This window comes from Trachemys scripta, chromosome 3, assembly GCF_013100865.1.
Source record: "Trachemys scripta elegans isolate TJP31775 chromosome 3, CAS_Tse_1.0, whole genome shotgun sequence".
Taxonomy (NCBI): Eukaryota; Metazoa; Chordata; order Testudines; family Emydidae; genus Trachemys; species Trachemys scripta.
In genome coordinates, this window is record NC_048300.1 from 107,254,191 (window position 1) to 107,270,922 (window position 16,732).

At 43.0% G+C, this 16,732-nt stretch overlaps 1 protein-coding gene across 22 annotated transcripts in view; it reads left to right on the forward strand.

Moving 5' to 3' along the window:
* EPB41L2 (erythrocyte membrane protein band 4.1 like 2) overlaps window positions 1-16,732 on the forward strand; it is a 248,869-nt gene that overhangs the window by 79,737 nt on the left and 152,400 nt on the right. Inside the window, exon 1 of one of the 22 annotated variants that reach the window (XM_034765658.1) lies at window positions 15,102-15,256. The exons of 19 other annotated variants lie outside the window; for them this stretch is intronic. The gene's annotated coding sequence lies outside the window, so the exon portion shown is untranslated. Of the gene's footprint in view, window positions 1-15,101; window positions 15,257-15,282; window positions 15,493-16,732 lie in introns of those variants that run through there. 2 more of the 22 variants (XM_034765659.1, XM_034765661.1) reach the window with 2 other exon arrangements.

The following is a 16,732-nucleotide window of genomic DNA, read 5'->3' on the forward strand; positions in this document are numbered from 1 at the left end:
GGGAGGGGTGGATGGGGCAGAAGTGCCGGGGAGGCCGTCAGGGAGCAAGACGCAGAGCGCGGCACTCCTGCCCCATCCAATTACCCCTTCTCCCTGACCGCCCCCGGAACCCCTGCCCCTAACTGCCCCCCGCCGCCCCATCCAATTCCCCCTCTCCTTCCTGACTGCCCCCCGGGACTCCTGCCCCCATTCAACCCCCCCGTTCCCTGCCCCCTGACCCACCACCCTGAACTCCCCTGCCCCCTTACGGTGCTGCCTGGAGCACCGGTGGCAGGCGACGTTACAGCTGCACCGCCCAGAACACCAGGACAAGGCAGCTATGCTGTCAGGCAGGAGCCAGTCATGCCACCGCGCAGTACACAGCACCAGGTTAGGCTGCAGCTCTGCAGCTGCATTGCCCGGCAAGAGCTCGCAGCCCCACTGCCCAGAGCATTGCACCAGCGGCGCAGTGAGCTGAGGCTGCGGGGGGAGGAGGAACAGCAGGGGAGGGGCTGGGGGCTAGCATCCTGGGCTAGGAGCTATGGGGCTGGGCAGGACGGTCCCGTGGGCTGTAGTTTGCCCACCTCCGCTATATGCAGTAGCAGACTGTCACAATCTGCCTTTGTAGGTGGGAGGAGCTAGGAGAGAGGACCTTGATACCTAGCAGATCATACATCCAGAGCACGGCTGTGCTGGCTCCCTTGTATGGTGCAAAGGTGGGGCCAGGGTCCACTAATTTCCTGTCTACTGCAGGTGCAGGGGATATATATTCTTCCACACTGTTAACTATGGTAATAGGTAGAACTGGTGCAAAGGGAGGTGAGGGGCACCTTACGTCCCTGCACAGGCACCCAGGAAGAGCCAGTCTGGCATTAAGTTTGCATACAGGTGGTTCCATTGCCACTGCTTCAACTCATTTTACTTGGGGGAGAGAAGGGGGAGGAGAGAGAAAATTGACCTGATTTTCACAATTTCTCTTAAATGCAATATATCAGTATAGGAGATCCAGTTCATAATGGACAGCTGAAAGGTTTTGTGTGTGTAATAAAGAATTGCCTTAAAGATAGATAAATGGTAACAAAATATAGACATAATGTGTATAATATATAATTTATGCAGAAAATATCACAATTGGCAACTTGCATAGGAAATATGAGGCTGGAAAGACCTTTAGAGTGGAGGATACCATTTGGAAACGAAAATCAGGAGATGAGACAAGGAAGTACAGTTTTACATTCTTGTATTTCCCTAAAATGTATCTATGTATTATGCAGCACACGATGACTTCAATTCAAAGGTACAATAGACATAGCTTTATTCTGCCAGTGTTTACTCTTGTAAGTGTGTGATATTATGGACAGATAAAGGATTTTTCTTATGGATGGTTTGGGAGTATGAGAAAGATGAGTGAGAAAGGTCAACTTGTTTCCTGAGTTACTCAATGTCAGTGAAACCCAGACCTCTGTGATTCAGGAGCCAAATTAGTAAACAACATTACCCAAAAGAGCCACAGTAGTGTGAATTCATTGTTTCATTTGCTATACTACTATATATTCATATTTAAACAGAATGACGGGGGAAATATTTATATTCTCACAGCAAAATGAGTGACCAAGTATTATTTTATCAACTACATGTATTTAATAACATTAGGATTACCATATTTAAAAAACAAAAAAAAGGACACTCCACGGGGCCCTAGCCCCGCCCATTCCCCACCCCTTTCCTCACCCCAACTCCGCCCCTTCCTCGCCCCAACTCCCCCTCCTCCCTACCAGCCATGTGAAAAGGGCTGCCCAAGCGCTACCGGCTTCACGGTTTGCCAGGCAGCCCCCAGACCCTGCGCCCCTGGCCGGTGCTTCCCCAGCGCAGCTGGAGCCTGGGAGGTTAAGCGCCCAGCCGGGGGCGCAGGGTCTGGAGGCTGCCCGGCAAATCGTGAAGCCGGTAGCGCTACCAGCTTCGGGCAGCCCCTTTGCCTCCGGACCCTGCACCACCGGAGCAGAGCAGCTGGAGCCCAGGAGGGGAAGTGCCTGGCCGGCAGCTGGGGTCCGGAGGCAAGGGGGCTGCCTGAAGCCAGTAGTGCTCAGGCAGCTCGGCTCTTAAACAGAGCCAAAGAGTCGGGAGGAGCAGAGCAGCCGCAGGAGGGGAAGTGCCCGGCCGGTATTTTCCCGGACATGTTCGGCTTTTTGGCAATTCCCCCCAGACGGTTTGATTACCAAAAAGCCGGACATGTCCGGGGAAAAAACAGACTTATGATAACCCTGAATAACATAGTAAAAGCATCCTGATTGGTTGTTAACTTTGGTTAATAATTAAATCAGTGTTTTGATACCATGTGCTGCAAAGAGCTGCAGGAGACATTGAAAAGCCACTTGCAGCTTGCGAGCCACAGTCTGAGTATCACTAATTTGCATCTTGATTGAGCAAAGTACTTCAGCACATGATTATAGTTATGTATGTGCTTAGGTGCTTTGCTTGATTGTGCCTTAGTTTACTAGGGTCTTTGAAAACTTGTCCTATTTAAGTACAGATGTAATTGTTATGCGCTTGACTCCACCTTTTGTCTTGGATTTGTGAACGGATTAAAAACGCTGAAATGAAGAAAGACATGAAGAATAAATCAGTGTGCAGTCTAGTAACCTGCTGACTTCAAAGTCAACTTACTCAGACTGAAAGTCACGGCAGATGAGTGCTCCATGACTTAGGTGCAGCTTCTTAATTGGCTACAGCTAGCCAGGAACTCGTTGCTATAGAAACATATCAGTAGTGCACCAGGACAGCACTTGAGAGTTGTATGGATTTATCTGAATAATTTTGCTAATTTATGGTGGATTATTTGTAATTGCATGAATATATTTAATGCTTTTCGTTTCTGGAAGTTGTAGGCTTTTAAGAGCAATGGGGATTAAGCTGAGATTTTATGATGGACTTAAATTTCTCACTGATTATGTTATACATCCTGAAAAGTACAACACGTGCTGCTAGACTACAATCAAACTTGGCAAGGGGGAGAGAGGGTGGGGGAAAATGAATAAAATTACTCTGGTTGGCTTTTGGCTTTCTTCAGAGTTATTTCAGCACATGAGTAACTGAATTTAAGAAATGCTTGTATCTCTTTGCATTTGGTCTCCAAGGTGCCCCTCTTTATTAAAAATCTCATTGCAGACATCTTCTGTTTGCCAAGAAGTTGCACTGTAAATTGTTTCAGATTTTCAAATTAAGCTACAGTTTAATGAGAAAATGTAGGCATCACTATCAAGAGCCCTTTGCTGAGGGGCAAAGGGGAAATGACCAAAGGACTGTCTTCTTGCAGGTTGTAGCTTAACTCTTCTTTCTTCTCCCCCCTCATCCTCTCCACCCCCCCCCAAAACAAAACCTGTTGCTTCTGTTAGAATGGTACTGGAACATGTCATGCAGCTGTGATTCCTACCCTGCCCCAGAGTAACATGTTGTGAGCAGCAAACAGGAGTTTTGCAAGGGAATTATCCAGGTGAAAGAGGAGACACTACATGATCCTGGGGTGAGTTTGTGTGCATGTTTGCCTGTTAGCAGGGGCGGCTCTGTTTGTTTTTTGCCACCCCAATCACATGGATTCGGTGGCGTTTCTGCGAGTAATCTGCCGATCCCACGGCTTCGGCGTACCTGCCGCCGAAACCGCGGGACCGGCGGACCTCCTGCAGGCACGCCACCGAAGGCTGCCTGACTGCCGCCCCAACAGCGACCAGCAGGCCGCCCCAGGCACGCGCTTGGTGCGCTAGTGCCTGGAGCTGCCCCTGCCTGTTAGGTTTTTGTGTGTGTGCGCTTGCTTTCATGCTGTGTTTCTGCTTTATACTGTGGTCTGTTTTGGAGGCTGCGTGCTGAACCAAGCTGTCAGCTAGGCTAGGCTGAGAGCTTACTGACTAGGCACTAGCCTGCTATACCTTGATCCATAACCCCTTTAACATCCCTTGACCAGGGGACAGGCTAACTCAGGGAGAAGTGAAGTTGAAAAAGCCAGCTCCAAAGTGACCAGAGAAGCTAGCAAATGGCAGTTTTTTGTGGGGGAGTTTAGAGAGAGTGTGTGAGCAGCATTCCTTTCAGGTCCAGCTCTCAAGTAGAGAGAGCCTTGTAACAGAGTGATAGAGCATAAGACAGTGAGATATCAAGGTAGGGGGAGTTTGGCTGCAGTGAGAGTCCAGTGGCGGGGGAGGAGGCCAAGGGACGTACCTAACTACTAGAAGGGCACCAGAAAAGTCCTCTAGAAAAGAACCATAGAGAGAACAGAGACAGAGAATGAATACACAGAACAAACATCCTCTCAACATAAATCAATAGCCCCTCCGCCCCAAAGCAAAATAAAACACACAAGGCAAAAACCAAACAACAAAGCATGCAAGAGTAAAAAATAATGCAAGCAGAAATCCAGCAGCAGAGTGGGGAGTTATCTGGTTTATTGCACTGAATTCAGCATGTACCATTTCATGGCATATGTGTGCATGCAGAGTAAGCAGCTCATGACCTTCAGAGACACAGTATGGGCTCTTAAAGCCAGAATGGTTGAACTGGAGGAGCTAAGAAAGACAGAGGTACATAGAGGAGACTCTCCGGGACACAATAGAGATGTCCCACTCCCTGTCTGACCGCCTCTGTGCTGTTAATGAAGTTGAAAGTCTTGGAGAACAACAAGCTGGAGGTAAGGGAAACAATCCCATTTTGGGGACCATTCTTCCTCTCACTGAGATCATCCATGGGAGGGGTAGGTATACTAGTTACTAGGAATAGCAAGGTAATTGGGAGATTTGATGATTAGAACTATGCTTAGTAAGGTTTAGGATGACCAGGAGGACTGCATGATAAATTGCTTGGTGTGTGCGAAGTTTGTGGACCTTTCAAGGCACCTAGATAGACTTACATGCAGTGCTGGGGAGGAGCTGGTGGTCATGGTACATGTAGGTACTAGTGACATAGGGAAAGGTAGGATGGGGCCCTGGAGGCCCAAATTAGGCTGCTAGGTAAGAGATTAAAGTCCAGGACCTCCATGGTAGCATACAACGATATGCTTCCAGTTCCACGTGCAGGGCCAGAAAGGATATGTCTACGCTGCAATTAAAAACTTGAGGCTGGCCTGTGTCAGCTGACTTGAGCTCATGCGGCTTGGGATAAGTGGCTGTTTTAATTGCAGAGTAGATGCTCAGCCTGAGCCTGAATGTCTACACTGCAGTTAAACAGCCCCTTGATCTGAGCCCCACAAGCCTGAGTCAGCTGGCATGGACTATCTCAGTTTTTTAATTACAGCGTAGACATACCCAACGACAGGCAGAACTGCAGGAACTGTGTGTGGATGAAATGATGGTTTAGGGAGGAGGGATTTAGGTTTATTAGGAACTGGGGAATCTTTTGGGAGAGGAGAAGCCTATACAGAAGGGATGGGCTCCACCTAGACCAAACCAGAGCCAGACTGTTGGCATGTAAAATTCAAAAGGTTGTAGAGGATTTTTTTTTTTTTTTTTTTTTTTTTTTTTTTTTTAAATGAAGGGCTGGGGGAAAGCCAACAGGTGCAAAAGAGCACAGTTTGGGTGGAGATATTGCTTAGGGATGAATTTATTAAAGGACAACTCTAGCCTAGTAAAGAGAATAGGGAAAGAAGTTGGTCAAGAACAGGTAGGCGCTAGTCAGGAACAGTCAAATATAGGAGTCCCATTTAATTATAACACACGAAGACAAGCAAGTGAATGTTGACAAAATGTACAAGTGCTTATATACAAATGCTAAAGTCTAAATACTAAACTGAGTGAGCTAGAGTACCTGGCATTGAAAGGGGATCTTGATATAATAGGCATTGTGGAAACTGGGTGGAATGAGGGTAATATAAGGGTACGCTGGTGGGAGCATGGCACTTTGTGAAAGCATAGAGTCAAATACGGTAAAATCTTAAATGACTCAGACTCTATCATAGAATCTCTATAGATAGAAAAGTTTCAGAGTAGCAGCCGTGTTAGTCTATATCCTCAAAAAGAACAGGAGTACTTGTGGCACCTTAGAGACTAACAAATTTATTAGAGTATAAGCTTTCGTGGACTACAACCCACTTCTTCGGATGCATATAGATAGAAATTCCATGCTTGAACAATAAGAGTACAGCAGTAGGAATACACTACCAACCGTCTGACCAGGATGGTGATAATGACTCTGCAATGCTCTGGGAGATGAGAGAGGCTACAAAGACAGAAAATGCAATAATAATGAAGGATTTCAACTCTCCTATTGACTGGGTGTTTGTCACCGTGGGAAGGGATAGTTTCTTGAAGCAGTTAGTCCTGGAACCCATAAAGGAAGAAGCAATTCTTGAGTTAGTCCTAAATGGAGCACCGGATCTGATCCAGGAGGTGAATATAGCTAAACTGCTTAATAATAGTGACTCTATTGTAATTACATTTAACATTCTTGTAGGGGGGGAAATGCCAGAGAACCCCATCACAATAGCATTTAACTTCAAAAAGGGGATCTAAAAAATGAGGAAGCTAGTTAAATAGAAATTTAAAAAAGCAGTCACAAGGGTAAAAACTGCAAACTGCATGGAAACTCTTGAAAAATAGCATAATAGAGGCTCAACTAAACATAACCCCAAACTTAAAACAAAAACCACTGTAAGAGGACCAAAAAAATAATGCCACCCTGGTTAAACAGAGTATCAGATATGGTTTGAGGCAAAAAGGCATCCTTTAAAAACTGCAAGTAAAACACTAATGAGAAAAATAGAGAGGAGCATAAACTCTGGCAAGTCAAGTGTAAAAGTATAAGAAGACAGGCCACGAAAGAATTTGAAGAGCAACTACCGAACGGGGGAGGGGAAAAAACCTAAGTACATCATAAGCAGGAAGCTTGTCAAACAGTCAGTGGGGCCACTGGACGATAGAAGTGCTCAAGGAGCACGCAAGGAAGACCAGACGGTTGTGGAGAAGCTAAATGAATTATTTGCATCAGTCTTCACTGCAGTGGCTGTGGGGAGATCCGCACATCCTAGCCATTTTGTTTAGGTGAAAAATGTGAGAACTGTCCCAAACCAAGATGTCAGTAGAGGAGGTTTTGGAACAAATTGATAAATTAAACCGTAATAAGTCACCAGGACCAGATGGTATTTACCCAGGAGTTCTGAAGGAACTCAAATAAGGGTTTGCAGAACTACTAATGGTGGTTTGTAACCTATCGCTTAAATTGGCCTCTGTACCAGATGACTGGAAAGTAGTTAATATAACACCAATTTTTTTTAATGAAGGTTCGAGAGGGAATCCTGACAATTATAGGCTGGTAAGCCTAACTTCAGTACCAAGCAAATTGGTTGAAACTATAGTAAAGAATAGAATTAGCAGACCCACAGATAGATGAACAGGATATGTTGGGGAGGAGCCAACATGGCTTTGGTGAAGTGTCATTTCCCTTTACAAATCTATTAGAATGCTTTGAGGGTGTTAAGAAGCATGCTGTGTACTAGGACTTTCACAAGACTTTTGACAAGGCGACATCCCCCAGGGTACAATCTGGAATGTTGAACCATTGTCCCGTTAACACTCCAGTCCATGGGTGCCTTTTACACTACTTTGGTAGTGACAAGTAGCCTCTCCAGACTCTGCTCACATACAGCAATTAGCAGAGGTCCCCAAAGTGTGGGGCATGCCCCCTAAGGGGGCACAGTGGGTCTGGGCCATCTCCCACAGGGGAAGGGACCAGGACAGGGAGGGAGTGCTACGCAGCCCCTCCCTGCCCTGAGCTCTGCTCCATCTCTGCGGCCCTGGCTCTGCACCTGACCCCCCTCCCCAGCTTTGGCACAGCTCCGCACCAGGCTAGGGGCCTGGCTGCAGCTCCACTGCTGCATGGGGGTAGGGTGGGGCCAGGAGTGGAGCTGTACCCAGCCGCGGGCTTTTCTGTCAGCCCCCACTGCTGCCGGTTGCAACTCTGCTCCTGCCCCCAGCCTTGGCCCCTGGCCACGATTCGGTTCCTGGCCCCAGACCCATCCCTGTGGCCCCAGCCTTGGCCCCCTTACCCTTTTCTGTGTCCCCCCAGCCCAGTCATGCCCACCTCTGGGGTTGGAGGTGGACAGTAGGTAAGGAGAGGTGTGATCCTCAAAAGTTTGAGGGTCACTGATGTAATGTCTCTCCTTGCAAAGTTACACAAATGCTCTTCTAGCCACTCATGAACAGGGAAACACCCACAAATTCCCCAGCCTCCCGCCTTGCACCCCAGGAATGTGTGTCTTATACTGCTCAGTAGACCCTTGTGTAGTATAAGCTCTTTTTAGTCCAACATTCCAGCAAAGGGTAATGTTTATATGCACCAGCCTTGTTGTCTTAAGTGGAGTCCCAAAGCACTTCAATCCAAATACACCCTAGATTAAGTAAAAATAAAGTAAGTTTAACTAGAGAGAGAGATTTTTAAGTCATTATAAGTGGTAAAGGCATGCAACTTAGAATTGGTCACACAAGAAATAAAAGCATAAAACTGCAAATTAATTCCTAAACTTTATGAAGATGCATAAAATTTGAAAGCAAAAAGGTTTCTCTCACCGAAAAACGTTCACATCCATACCAGGACCAGTTTCCCCCAGTCTGATGCTCCTATTTTCGTTCAAGTGATCTCGCTGCCTTGAGTAGAGATGTTGGAGGAGAGGAGGCCAGAGGCCTTTTTTCCTCCCTTCTTATATTTTGACCTTTTGTACTGGAAAAGTTTCTGCTAGGTCAATGAGTCAGCAGTTCCATTGCCTATGTGCTCTGCCAGCTGTCCTCCAGGTGAATTGTAAATTTCTTGTTTACAACTCCCCTGCTGGTGAATTTCCAATTAAACAGGTAATGGCCTCTTAGCAGCTAGCTGGCATGTCAGTGTTGTGGTGGTGGTTTTTTTTGGTATCTGAAAAACTAGTTTGAGCTAGCTTTTCTAACTTTGTAGCATGTTACAGTAAAATCATTGTTATACAGTAGTCTCATAACTTTACATACAAAGTTGCCACACACAATTTACCAGGAGAATAATGTTCAGTAGGTTGTTTTCAAATGATACCTTAGAAGGCATACTTTGTACACAGTGGTGAACATAGGGGTACAGTATTGGGGTATAGTGTGTCACAGAGGTCCCTCCAGCAAAGGCTTTTAAGCACAGTAAGCAGTCCTGTGATAAGAGGGGAAATCCTCTCATGGATAGGGTGACCAGAAGTCCCGATTTTATCGGGACTGTCCCGATATTTGCTTCTTTGTCCCGCAACCCGACCAATGTTTGGTCGGGACACTGGACAAACAAGAAATTTCCCTCCCCCGGAGGGATTCTCGCCCCCCCTGCCCTGGCTCCATCCCCTCCTTACCCCATTGGCTCCCTCCCCAAATCCCCGCCCTGGCCCCGCCTCTTCCCCAACCACACAGCACTCTTCCTCCCTCTCAGGCTTGCAGCTGCATGGTGGTGCAAGCCTGGAGGGAGGGGGTGGCGGTGGTGCCAGGATCCTCAAACTGGTGAGTCAGCTCCGGCACCCAGGCACTGGGCGGCAAAGGGGGGCTGGCAAGGGAGGGAGGGGGGGAGGGCTGAGGGCTGAGCTCTGAGCCCCCCACCACGCCAGAGAACTCCTACCCGGGCCGCTGCACACGGGGGCCGGGAGTGCAGCCTGGAGGCTGCTCCAGTCCTGCAGCCCGCAGGGCAGCGCGATGGGTCTGGGCCGGGGCAGCACGGAGCGGGCAGGGGACAGGTATGCGGCGCGGGGGCATGGGCTGAATCCCCGCTGCTGCCGGGGAGCCTTGCGCCTCTCCCTCCCACTCGCGGCTGCAGCTCCTTCCAGGTGGGACGCCCCCGCCCCGCCCCAGGCACATGCGGTGCGCGTCCAGCGGCTCCTTCCCGGTGGGAGGGAGACTAGGAGTGGGGGATGCGCGCTGCATGTGGCCGGGGTGATAGGAGGCACGTCCCGCCAGGAAGGAGCTGCAGCCACGAGCGGAAGGGAGAGGCGCAGGGCTCCCCGGCAGCAGGGAGGATTCGGCCCGTGCTGCCCACCCAGCCCCTGCCCAGCCCCACCGCGTGCCATATATGCCCGTGGCGGGCCAGGGGGCGGTAGGCTCCGCCTCCCGATATTTTATAGCACTGATCTGGTCACCCTACTCATGGATCAGTAATTGGTTAAAAGATAGGAAACAAAGGGTAGGAATAAATGGTCAGTTTCGACAATAGAAAGAGGTAAGTAATGGAGTCTTCCAAGGGTGTGTACGGAGATCAGAGCTGTTCAATATATTCATAAGTGATCTAGTTAAAGGGGATAAATAGTGAGGTGGCAAACTTTGGGGACAATACAAAATTACTCAAGATAGTTAAGTCCAAAGCTTACTGTGAAGAGTTACAAAGGGATCTCTCAAAACAGGGTGAAGGCAACAAAATGGCAGATGTAAACATTGAATTTCAAGTGCAAAGCAATGCAAATTGGAAAATTATCCCAACTATAAATTCAAAATGGTGAGGTCTAAATTACCTGTTACCCCTCAGGAAAAAGATCTTGGAGTCATGATGGCTGGTTCTCTGAAAACATCCTTTCAATCTGTAGAAGCTGTGTGTTTTTTTTTTTTTTTTTTTTTTTAAGCTAAAAATATTAGGAACTATTAGAAAAGGGATAAATAAATGTCATAATACCACTGTATAAATCTATGCCCACACCTTGAATACAGTGTACAGTTCTGTCACCCCATCTAAAAAAAGGTCTATATTGGGAAAAGGTGCAGCGAAGGGCAACAAAAATGATTAAGGGTCTGGAATAGCTTCCATATGAGGAGAGATTAAAACTGTTCATCGTAGAAAAGAGACAACTAAAGGGAAATATGATAGAGGTGTATAAAATCATGAATGGTAAGGAGAAAGTGAAAAGGGAAGTGTATTTACCCCTTCATAGTAAAATGTCCTTATTTCCCCAAGGATGTAACTTGGTGGTAGTAAACTTTTGTTGAATTGAATTCAGCTACGGTGCAAGTAAGTACTGCTCCATTGAATTTATCTTGCGCTATGTGTGAATATCTCCCACAGTGTCTTGCTAAACAAGTTTTTAATAAAACTGTTAGATCAAATAATGGTGAATGGTTGCCAATTTTGATTTGAATTTCAAATATTTGTCCACTTAAGTCTATTCTAATGCTTTAAAATGTGCTGCACGTATGGAACAGAGGCAGAAAATGTGACTCAATAAGACTGTGTAAATCCTCCATTTAATTTGAAATAGACTTACTATAATGACTTTCCATCTACATTTTTGACACCCACGTCGCTTTGAAATGAGTGAGGTTTCTTTGATAAATATGTATTTATACAGTAATATCCTACCAGTCATGTCTTGGCAAGCCATCACATTAATTTTCTCCAAGTCCCTCCTAGAGAGTCATTTTTATCCTGATGTCCATAAGTGAATTATACATCTACATCCTCCCCCTTCTATCCCATTCTCTTCTTCCTCCCCCCCCCCCTCAAAATAATTGTCTCTTGGTTTCTGCATGTGTTCTGTCATCAGTACCTTTGACAATATGATTCTTAGGCAGGGACTGTCTTCAAGAGACAAACTAAAGAACCAAGCACTCTGTTGATTATCAGACATGGTTAGTTTTAATTCAGTTGTCCAAGATTCCGCCTCCAATAGCAGATTTCTAAAGATTCCCTGTTGCATTACCAATTATGCAGCTCCACCAGTGGTAGACCCATTTCTAGATTTTTAGGCATTTCATGTAACCCAACTCATGACAGATCTAGGTGTTCAAGTGGCTAAAATAGTGGCAGCCCTTTGTGTCTTGATGACTTTAGTGCTACAATCATAGCCACCACCAGTGGAGCTGCAGAGAAGGAAAACCTTTAGAAAAATGCTGTTGTATGCAAAGACTTTGCTGTCAGCCCTGCAGAACAAACTGCAAGATTCAGTAGAGTTCCATGGGAGCTGTGAAATTTTTGTTGACGTTTTGTTTGCGGGGTGCATCTCCTTTTGTGGCTTTTTGTAGCTGAGTTTTCACTTTTCAAGTAAGACTTTAAAAAAAAAAAAAAATTTCAACAGTTTGCTTCCTCAAAATAGTGGCTTGACAGTAAGTTTCTTGTGCTGCTTTGGTGCCTGACTCATGACTTTTGAAAACTTCAGTTTGGAAGTTGGACATGCAGTGGTCCCACAGAGACAATGCATATATGCTTTCCAAAGAATGGTGATATTTCATGAACTCCCAAATACATAGTTAGAGCATGCAGTAAATATTAAAGTACAAGACAGTGTGGTAGAACTTAACTTACATGGAACAGGATCTTGCAGTTGGTATGCATTGTAGTGAGCAAGGAGGCAGAAAACAATTGGAGAACCAGTCCTTTTCTCTTTATTACACATTTGTACTGCAATAACAATTAGGTTGGGCCACATTCTATTAGGCACTGTACAAATATATAAAAAATGACTATCCCTGCCCCAAAGAACTTACAAGATAAACACAAGACTTAATGGTTGATGAAACAAAGGGGGTTGGGGCAATGACAAGGGAGACAGGATGAGAAAGAGGATGTGTGTACTATTTACTCTTTCAGGAGCAGTATATGCAATTTGCTGTCTGCCTAGCCATTCTAGTTTGCTCTTCTGGTTAATTGATATTTGTTGTGCTGTTGGAGGAAATGGCACAGTTTTGTTTCCTTGAATGTGGGACGAAACTGCCTTTTCAGCTCCTGCTGTTCTTCTGATATCTGAAGTATCTTAAATTCCGGCTACCTTTTCACTAGTTATCTGGAGAATCCAGAAGTATATCACTATACAGAAGCTAGTAGCTTTTGTGTCACCATCGTGGATTTTGGATTGAGGTCATGGCACTGAATGAAGTTTTTTCAAAGTTTTAGAGTACAACTCTCCTTTAAAGGAACATCAGATTTCTTTAAAAATCAGAGTTCTGTCTGAAGAATGTTTGCTTGCTGCTGTCGCACAACACAGCTAAGATTACTGAAACTTGAAAGATTTGAGGGAAAAATCATTTCTGTATTTCACGTTCTTTTGTGCATTTGACAGCATTTTCTTCGACAGTTCCCTGTGTAGAGTCAGCTTTCATTGGCAAGTGGGGTTCTTGGGCATGCGTGGATCTTTCACACCACAAGAGGGAAGAAGAAAAACTTAATATTGAAAAACAATTTAAAAAACTGCAGAAAAGTGATTATAAAACCACAAAAATGGGCAGGACAGACAGGAGCAGGTATGGAATGTGCAACTACTCAACTTTATTTAAAAAAAAAAAAAAAAAAGAGAGAGAGAAATTTATGCCTAGATTTCAAATTGACCATGTCCATTTTACATTTTTGTATTAGAATACATGATTTTCTTTACTTTTATGGGCATGCATAGCCCCAGAGTTGTTTAAACATTGTTTTGTCCAGTAAACTTTTGCTTCTATTTTTTGCTTGTACATTATTCAGAGTAAGCAGTTATTATGCATTTTTCACAACGATGTCTGATCACTGTTCATAAATTGCGAAAGTTCTAGAAATCAAGACAGGTGTTTACTGAGAATGTGTCCAAAAATTAGCTCTGCAGTAGTATAGCGCTCAGTCTAGATGTACTGATAAAATACATTTTGAAGGTTGGATCCCCTCACAAAAGGAACTTACAATATCCTGCTTGTTGGAATCTAGCATGGTGATCATACCAAAAGCAAAGGGAGAAGATTAGTCATTTCCCAATTCTCTTTGACCTTGAACCCTGCAATTGCCTTTTTCCTTATTTTGTAGGCTCCAATACATGTCCTCTACTCATGAAATAGTAATTGATATCTATAACTTATTGATAATAGAGAGGCTTGGAAGAATTAGATTTTATTGGTAAATGTCAATAAACGTTGATTTCACACACACACACACACACACACACACACACACACACACACACACACACACACACACGCTGACAAAAATATTTCCATCAATGGTAGTTGAAATTTACAGATAAAGTATGAGAGAAATTGCCTGAGAACTTACTAGAATTTGATTTGATAGATACTTTGTATATTTTGACATATTGACGACTTGTGTTTAATTGTTATAAAGCTTTAACTTTTTTAATCTCAGCCTGTCATTTTTCTGACCTTCCCCATCATGTCCCTCAAATGTGAAAATTAAATCAATAAAAATGTTTAAAATCCATAATTTTGCACAACTGAAAGTAACTGTATGTATGTATAAACACACACACACACACACACTATATACAAATAAAATAGAAAAAGTTCTTTAAAATAAACTGATAATTTGTCAATTATAAAAAATTAATTCTGCCAAGCAAAACAAAAATGATGAAGTAATACTTGGTCGGGATATCAGGTCAACTTTATAGTACTTGTGTTTCTCAGTTTAAATTATAAATACATTATTCTTCAACTGTGCTAGAAAAGGTGTGGTAGTAACCGTGCTCTTAACTTTTTTTTTAGGACAGTGGCATGTAAAAGAGGTAGAGAGTTAGCTTTTAACTTTTTTTTATATAGATAGCTAAAGACTCAACAAGAATTAATTGAATTTGTAATAAACTGTCACTATATTGAAGCTTTGGAATGTGAAAGTCCAAAAAAACCCAACCCTTGCTTATTGCAAACTGTAGAAGTAATGAAGGAAATCTGTATAAAATCATACAAAACAAGCTGACATGTTAAATATATTACAGACCTGATCATAGTTTTGTTTAGATTTCTTTAATCAGAATCAGAAGTGAAATGTTTCCCTGTTCCAGTTGGATTGTATGTAAAACATTAGCAGTGTTGCATAAACAGAGCCAAAGTGTTTTGTGTTTTTTTTTTATTTTATTTTTATTTTATTTTATTTTATTTTTATTTAAGTACATGGGAGGAGTTGTTCAAAGGACAGAATAGATTATTGCATTATAGCTTATTTTTGTTTGTTTGTGTCTGTGGCTGCTATGAAAGCTTAATTTGAAGAGCCAAAAATCCACCCCAAAACAAACAAACAATCTTCTACTGGGGCAGATATCTTCTTTGAAAAGATTCTGTAAGGATTTTCCCACACAAATTGTTGATCTCTTGGTTTGTTGGACAGATAGGAAAACGGAGTTGTTGTTTGACCCATGTGCATATTCTGGCTGCTGGAATGAAACGAGTTGGAACTGCAGACTGGTTTTCCACTGAGCATGTCCTTCCCTAGCAATGTCAGGGCTTGGGTGGGGTTACTCTTGTTCATTAAGCTTTTCAAACAGACTGTTGGATTTTCATCAGCTGGACTCATTTATTTAATGACAGGGAACAACAGAACTGGCTTGATGTACAAAATAAAAATTACATACGTATGTATTTTGTTATATAGACTTTAAGTTCTGCACTTGAGATTTTGTACTAACATGTCAGGTATTTGTAGCTTGTAAACAAAACGCAAACTAGATTCCCATTGTCTCTGGCAAGGGAATTCGAATGGGTGGCATTGTTGTCAGGCTATTAAATTTCATCTCCGCTAGAAGGATATTCTTATCAGGAGCCAGGATTTGGAAGAGCATGACACCTGGTAATGTGTAACACTTTAAAGGTACCCTTGTTTGTTTTGTTTGTTTTTGTTTTTCAATCTGAACTTATAGTTTCTTTTAAAATGCATGGGTTCTAATATTTTTTAATCATAAGGTTGCTTTGAGACAAATCAGTTTCTTTTAGATGCTTTTTAATTTTATTTCAAATTATGTATTTTATAGTATACTGACATCAGCAAACAAAAACCATTTAAGAATATAAGTTTCAAGAAATTTCACTTATTTATTGAAATTCTTTTTGTGTACCTAATGTGTTTTGGTAATAGCTCTTTAAAGAATATATAGAGTATATTTGAGAAGAGAAAATTAACACTTCTTAATATAAAAGTATAACTAAGCTTTGTTAAGTAATATCTGGACAGCATTGGCTCAGAGTCAATTTCTAGACAAAAGATTCTGATTTGCAAAATGACCAACAACTGTGCAAGTAATGCTCAGGGACATTTGGATAATACAGAATGTGTGTTAAAGTATCTAGTTTTTTAATGAGTCTTAAGTCATATTGACAATATTCATATTTGCAGATTGTTTTGACTTTAAAATGAAGTAACACTGCTTTCTGAAGTAGCTTTCTACAGTTGGTTTACAGATAACTTTCAGTGTATTAGCACTGTTGTGATAGCGTCCTGTTTTGATTGAAGCAATTAGTTTTCCAGTTTTATTAAAAAAAAAAAAAATTGTGCATGCTACAGCATTTTTACTGCTGCCTGGGCTCTTAGGTGTTTGTCTCTACCTTGATCTTCAACATTGATATTTAAACGTGATTACTACAGCATTCTGTGCTACGGGAGCTGATGTTCAGTCCTCTGCTTTTCTATAGGGACTTGACAGATCAAATTAGTGATGACTCTCTTGTGTTTTGGGAAGTGTAAATAAAGAGTGATGTAATGTGTATGCCAATTTTATAAACAAGCAGGGAATTCGGTTTTACAGAATTAATGTTTGTATACCTATTTGCACTTAAACAATAATATTATTGGAAATGCAGGTGGATTATTGTGACTGGGGGGAAAAATATTGTGTGCCTCAGGACACTCAGATGCTTGATGGGTATCAAGCAGGTAAATAGAATAACAAAAGATAACAAACATTGTAACTAGGGCTGTCGATTAATCACAGTTAACTCACGTGATTAATCACAATTCTTTTTTTTTGTTAATCACACTTTTAAACAATAGAATACCAATTGAAAAGTATTAAATATTTTTGGATGTTTTTCTACATTTTCAAATATATTTCAAT